The sequence below is a fragment of the Engystomops pustulosus genome, chromosome 7 (genome assembly GCF_040894005.1).
Source record: "Engystomops pustulosus chromosome 7, aEngPut4.maternal, whole genome shotgun sequence".
Taxonomy (NCBI): domain Eukaryota; kingdom Metazoa; phylum Chordata; class Amphibia; order Anura; family Leptodactylidae; genus Engystomops; species Engystomops pustulosus.
In genome coordinates, this window is record NC_092417.1 from 56,420,189 (window position 1) to 56,427,157 (window position 6,969).

Sequence of the window (6,969 nt, forward strand, 5' to 3'; positions counted from 1 at the left end):
ATTTTTGGGTTAATTGGGTAATACCCACGTGACTTTGAATGACAGGTTGAGGGGCTTGGCTCAGCACTCCCTGTGATTGGAGGATAGTTTGAAAACAGAGATTGCCCTCCAGGTGGTTTGGAGAAACTAGCAAACATGGATTTTTTAGCCTGATGTGTATGTATGCTTAAAGTGTTTTCCTTATTTAGATACCTTGTTCAAATCAGATGTATTCCGTGTTCCTTGTTTTTTAAATGTATGTTTTTTAAATGTATGTGATTTATGTATGAAATTGAAAACGTACTTTATGGAGAAACTGTTTTGTATAAATAAAGCTAGAGGACGGACGCTAATCATGCCCCAGAAGAAGCACAGAGGCGAAACCCTGGGTCGGGCAAGGATTGGCGTCCTCGTGGAGTCATTTGTGATATGCGCATTTTTTATCTACATATGTGAGTAGAACTGGAAATAAAAGTTTTAAAAGTTTGAAACTGTCTACACTATGTCTGGATATGTCTCTTATATGCAGTGAGTGGAGGAAACTAGGACAGGAGTGAAAATATTGACGGTTTCTGGTCTGAATGGTGACTTATCCCTGAAAGTGATCCCTTGTGTTTGGTGCACAAATAAGGAGGAAACGTGCATGGATCGTCTTTTTCGTTTTTGAGCTCCGGTCACAAAAGAGTTTCTTCTACTGGATTGTTATCCAGGAGACTTTATACTGTAAGTGACTGTGGTATTTTTAGGGACGCCGGGTGGAGATGCTGCTCGGAGCTGAAGATATCTGGCCATGAATTCAGCCGTGATGCGTCATGGATTATAGAACCCGGAATAAAGTTCTACTGATGGAAGAGATTGTCATCTATAAGGTACTAGATTCCACTAATGCCTCTCAGATCATGTAGTCAGTCACACAGTGTCAGGGAGCTGTCTGTAGGGTTGTAAATTGTTAGTAAAGTTTAAGGAATTACTTAACAGGTAGCGGTGGGGGGGGCAGCATTTTAATATTCGCCTCAGGCAGCAAATATGCTAGAATCGGCCCTGGTAACACCTGTACATGTATGGATCCTTTGGGTGGTGGGGCATACACAAATATCTGTCCCCAACCATGCTTCACCCGAACTAGAGCCAAAAGTCACAAACCAAACGCATTCTGGTCTTTCCAGATAGCTATATGTTGGCTTTTTGGAGCCGCAAGCTGACTTTTCCCTCACTATCCGTTGCATTCACCATCTAATCACAATCTGAAACTTAACTACATAACGTTCATAACGTTCCCTCAATGCCTGTATTACATAACCAAACATCGCTCCCCCAACATGTTTCGCCGCCTAACGTGACACCATCAGGGGTTTGGGGCAAAGCCTGCAGTTGTGCACATTTAGAGTTCAGTATCTTCCCTATGCCAACCATGTGCACCAAAAACCCAGCTGACAAATTCCACCCAAACAACAAAAAGAATTGTAATAAATGTTATAGTTACCCCAGTGTTCCATACCTACACATTTTCTCAGTACATGCAGTCCCCTGATTACATACAAGATCGGTTTGTTCTTAAGTTCAGTTTGTATGTAAGTAGGAACTGTATATTTTATAATTGTAACCCTAGACTGATTTTTTTTTTTTTTTTTATATATATTGGATTTTAAAAATGTTGGGTTGTCATAAGAAGCAGGATTTACAATAAAACGTAATTACAGACACCTTTGATAATTGTTACAGCTGTTCATTGTAGCCTAAGGCTAAAGACAGTAAATAACCAATATAACCAATAACCAACACCTGTAAGTCAGGTGTTCAGACATCCTATAACTCACATGTAACTATAATGCACAACACATTCATATGGTCATGTACTAATACACCTATGCTCCAACATAAATACCCTTTGGCCACGAGCTTGTTTCCCTAGACCATAGGCATTTTCCCCCTATACAACGTTATTCACCCTAGTCAAATAGCATTTTCCCCTTGACAATAAGAGCACTTCCCCCTGGGCAGCAATGTTTTTCCTTTTTTGTCTTACAGGTCCGTGTCTGCAGTGGAGTACTTCAGATTAGATGGACTTGGTTGATGACCAAGATGTATTTTAGTAATAATTCAGTTGACAAGGGTGTATCTCTGTGCTTGTCTTTAAATAAACTATTTTTGCTTTCGTAGCGGTGATGTCTAGTTGATGGTGCAGATTACTAAGCCACGGTCTAGGTGTTATTCTGTCCATAAAAGACTAATACTAATGCTGTTACAATTACTCCAGTACCCACCGTCACCAAGGATGCCAGGAAGAGCTGGGTACAAACCAGTACCTGACTGTCTATAGAAGGTTCTGAGGAGGTTGTTATTATTGTGCTGGAAAAGCACAAATACAGTGGACTATCCTACCAGAGTAATCACAGTCTGCTGCTTCTTTTTAGTATCTGGCTGGTTATTGAAAAGGGGGGAGGGGCATAATTACATTTATGCTACTGAAGTTACAGTTTGTTCATAAAGTTGACCCACCATCTATGCAAATGACCCCATGTGAGTCCAATTGTTATCTTACCTTTGAATTGAATCAAGCATATTCATGTTTTTCCTGCTCCTCCACCTTCCTTTTAGAGACACTGGGGCACATTTACTTACCCGGTCCATTCGCGTTCCAGCAGAGGCTTCTCTGACGAGTGTTCGGGTCTTCCGGCGATTCATGAAGGTCCTGCGCCCGATGTCCACCAGGTGTCGCTGCTGCGCCAAAGTGCGCCAAGGTGCCAGAGTTCATCGTCTTCATTGTGGTGCATGTGAGTATGGCCCATGCAACCAATTATTTTTTTTTAAATGCGGCGGGTTTTTTTTCAGAATCCGTCGGGTTACCATTCGGCCATGCCCCCCGATTTCCATCGCGTGCATGCCAGTGCCGATGCGCCACAAACCGATCACGTGCTCCAAAATCCCGGGGCAATTCAGGGAAAATCGGCAAAAATTGGAAATATTCGGGTAACATGTCGGGAAACCGCGAATCGGGCCCTTAGTAAATGACCCCCACTGGCTGTGTGACTTGCTGAAGAGAGTTCCTGAGGGAGGGGGAAATGAGCAAGTTGATGTGAGTGACGCAGTGTGACACACTGAGAAGAAACAAAATCCCTTATTCCCCCTCCTTCATTCTCTTCAGCGAGTCACCACCAGCTCTGTCATCCTGAGGGAGGAATGAGGTAGCAGGGCCAAGCTGGCTCAGCTGAAGAGAAAGCAAGCCCCTTGTCATAGCAGAACCAAGCTGGCTCAGCTGAAGAGAAAGCATGTCCTTTGTCATAGCAGAACCAAACTGGCTCAGCTGAAGAGGAAGCATACCCCTTATAATAGCAGAGCCAAGTTCCTTATCATTTAGGAAGCTGAAAGTGCAGGTGAGTTGGAAGAAGATGAATGTATATAGATGGTGAGTCAACTTTATGAATGGAAACTTCACAGACATGGGTAACAACAATATTGAGTTGTACTGCTAGTTGTAGTGTTTAGTTAATGTGGTTTAGTTTAACAAATTGGTTGCCTTTAAGTTAAATAAAGAATATTAATGAAATAAATAGTGTAGTGTGTCCCACACACAAAGGCAACAGTGGAGAAAGGCAGCGCACTGTCAGCACTGATCACTACAGCTCTGTTCCTGTCTGACTTCACAGCACATAAAAGTTCAAACAGAACTTGCCAAGAGGCAGGGGTGGACTGACCATATAACCCACCGGGGGAAATTCCGGTGGGTCATCTAGTGTGGGGACGGTTTGGGACTGGTGGGGCCGTTGTAAAAATAATAAACCATGTACTAACCTTTACGACTCTCCTCCGCAGCTCCGGTAATTGATGCAGTCCGGCCGCCAGTAATTGGTCTGTGTGTGTTAGCAGCGCACAAGCGGCTGATGTTACAGTTTGTGCGCTGCTTGTACACACGGACCTGCGGAGCGGAGGAGCGTCAAAAAGGTGAGTACATGGTTTATTATTTTTATGTGCTGGTCAGGGGACTGGCTGGCTGTATACTGGGGGGCTGGCTTGCTGTATACTGAGGAGCGGCAGGCTCGCTGTTTACTGGGGGACTGGCTGGCTGTGTACTGAGGGGGGGGGGCAGATCACAATTTTAGAGTATTTGCAAATGTTTAGTTACACTTTAAAGGACATCTACCACCAGGATCAAGGATTGAAAACCAAGCACACTGACATACTGGTGTGTGCTGCCTCTGGCAAGAGACGCTCTTGTTTAAGCTTCTTATGCCCTGCTTTTTGTTTTGTTTTTTTAAAAGGCTTTTAAGATTATGCAAATGAGCCTGAGGGGCGCACGGCTTCATTAACACCCATGGAGTCTGAAGCACCACAGGCTGATTTGCAGAAGCCCTTTAAAAAAAAAAAAACAGGGCATAAGAAGCTTAAAGAAGAGCAGATCCTGCCAGAGGGACACACACCAGAATGTCAGTGGCCTTAAAATAAATACCAAGCACTAACTCGCACTACACCAGACACGTGATGCAAATCTGGAACAGATATTTATTGTTTTAAAGGAATGCAAAAGTCAAATAGTGACCTGATAACTACTAATAGCCTTATTTAGTTTTGTGGCTATAGATTCTGACATAAGCCGTATAGGTACATTCATGTATTTATAATGTGACGTTCTGTTACCTATCAAATATGGCTTATGTCAGAATCTAGGTGTAGTGAGAGTTAGTGCTTGGTATTTATTTTATGGTTGTATATTTGTTTGGTACAGGTCGGGCCCCTGCACATTACCGACAGCACCTCCACTAACACACCATTTGTATATACTTTTTATATATTTTTGTTAAGTGTATATTGGGAGGTAGGATAGTGCTGAGTACTGACTTCTTCATGTCAGTGCCTGGGTTTACAATCCTTGATCCTGGTGGTAGATGTCCTTTAAGCTAAACAGAGCTTTTTGTAGTCACATAGTTTCAGCACCATGAACAGCTACCGGAAAAGTCTGTGGTGCTGGAAGATAATTTATATGATTTTTTTCTATGTACTAATGCTAACCCCACCAACAACAACACACCAGTGAGTGCACATATATAATCCATCATATTTTCATCCTCTGATTTACTGTTAAATTTGTGCTTTAAATTTTATTAAACATAAATAGTACAGCTGTAGTATAAAGTATGGAGGAAAGGTGGTATGGATGCAAGACATTTACTTCTGCAGGAAATTGGAGCAAACCAGTATTTCTACACAAATGTATCTATAATTGTATTTATTTATGTACAAAGTTATATATTGTTATCACTAAAAAACTAACACATCCAGTGCTTATTTGCGGATAGATAGATCACATAATGATTTAATGTGTCAGTGTGTCACATTAACAATCTTAAAGTAATTGATAAATCTTACTTCAATTAGCTGTGTCATATTTAAAATCTATTTTATTCAATCTGTTCAATTTGCAACAATTACCAAGTAAATTAGTGATGCAAGAGTAGAGACATCTCACATGGTATCTTCCATTTTAAAGGCCTAAAATAAATGTTATTAACCCCTTGCCCATTTACATTTCCGTTTTTGCTCCCCACCTTCAAAAATCTATATAAAGAGCTGTATAAGTAACAATTTGGACATTTGGGCATATTTTTCCATTAGGGGTTCACCTTCTGGAATAACCATTGTTATTGTTATTTTGATATATGAGGAACTGTGGGACATGGGGGTACCTAACATGTTCGTTTTAGTTATTACTTGCATCATAAGGGGTAATTTGAACTGTTGGATTTTTTTTAAATGTATTTTTGAAAACTTTTTTAACATTTCTTTACTGTATTTCAACCCATGGGGGTCTGATCACTTACACAATATAATGAAAAAGTACTGTATTGCTGTATATTGAACAATCAGCACATTTGTAAAAGATTTGTAAAAGGATCCTAATTCGACAACACGGAACTCATAATAAGGGTCCCAGCTGTCATAGCAACCAGCCAGTCCCTTGATTATGTCAGATTTGACAGCATCACTTAAGTGGGAAACACCCACAATTGATTAATCCCAGCACTGGCTGTGTATGGGTACGCCAGGATTGTAAACGAAGCACACTTATATGCTGGTGTGGCGCCCCCTCTGTCAGGATGTGCACTTCTTTTAGCTTCTTATGCCTTGTTTTTATGAAAACAGGACTTTAAAATTTAGGCATATGGAGCTCAGAGCCTCCTCATTTGAATAATTTTCAAAGCCTTATTCTGAAAAAACAAATGCATGATAAGCTAAAGGAAGAGCAGATCCTGATAGTGGTGGTACACAGCAGAATGTACGTGTGCTTGGTTTAAAATCCTTGATCCTGATGGTAGATGTCCTTTAAAGGGAACCTGTCACCACATTTTTCACAAATAAAGCTAGTGGCAGCATTGTATAGAGACTTAGTAACTAACTGACACCCTTCATTTAGCTAAAAATTGTTTCCGTCACATCCCCATAAAATCAGAGTTATAAACTTGCCTGGTATTTAGGCATCTATAGAGCAAATCAGGGGGCATGGCTTAATGTCATGTGGCAGGGTGACATCATCACAGGTCCTTTAGCATCTTAACATACCCCATGCACATATCTGACCACATAAAAAATATCTGCGTGCATGCATGGACTTTTACTCCTCTCCATGCAGGATGCTGTGATTGCATGTGATATGATATGCTGTGATTTTGTGAGATATATTGCTTGGTGTACAGTTTGGTAATGTTAGCAGGCTAAAGGATCTGCAATGATGTGACCCTGGTCACATAACATTACTGTTGCATGAAGAGAAAACATGTGGAGGAGCTGCTGGATTCAGCCAGAGGAGGCCACACCCACCTCGACTCACTACAGACATCCTCGGATATCAGGTAAAATTATAAAGTTGAATATATGTGAATCTGAGGGGCACCATTTTTAGCTAAAAGAAGGGTGTCAGTTACTAGGGCTCTATGAGAACATGCCACTAGCTGTATTTGTGAAAAAATGTGATGATAGGTTCCCTTCAAGATGTTA

At 41.2% G+C, this 6,969-nt stretch overlaps 1 long non-coding RNA gene across 1 annotated transcript; it reads left to right on the top strand.

Annotated features, from left to right (window-relative positions):
* Window positions 1-308: 308 nt before the first annotated feature.
* On the top strand, window positions 309-2,138 carry LOC140068784 (uncharacterized). Its single transcript, XR_011848557.1, has 3 exons — window positions 309-431; window positions 726-848; window positions 2,008-2,138. It is a non-coding gene; the product is annotated as an uncharacterized lncRNA (long non-coding RNA).
* The last annotated feature ends 4,831 nt before the right edge of the window (window positions 2,139-6,969 follow it).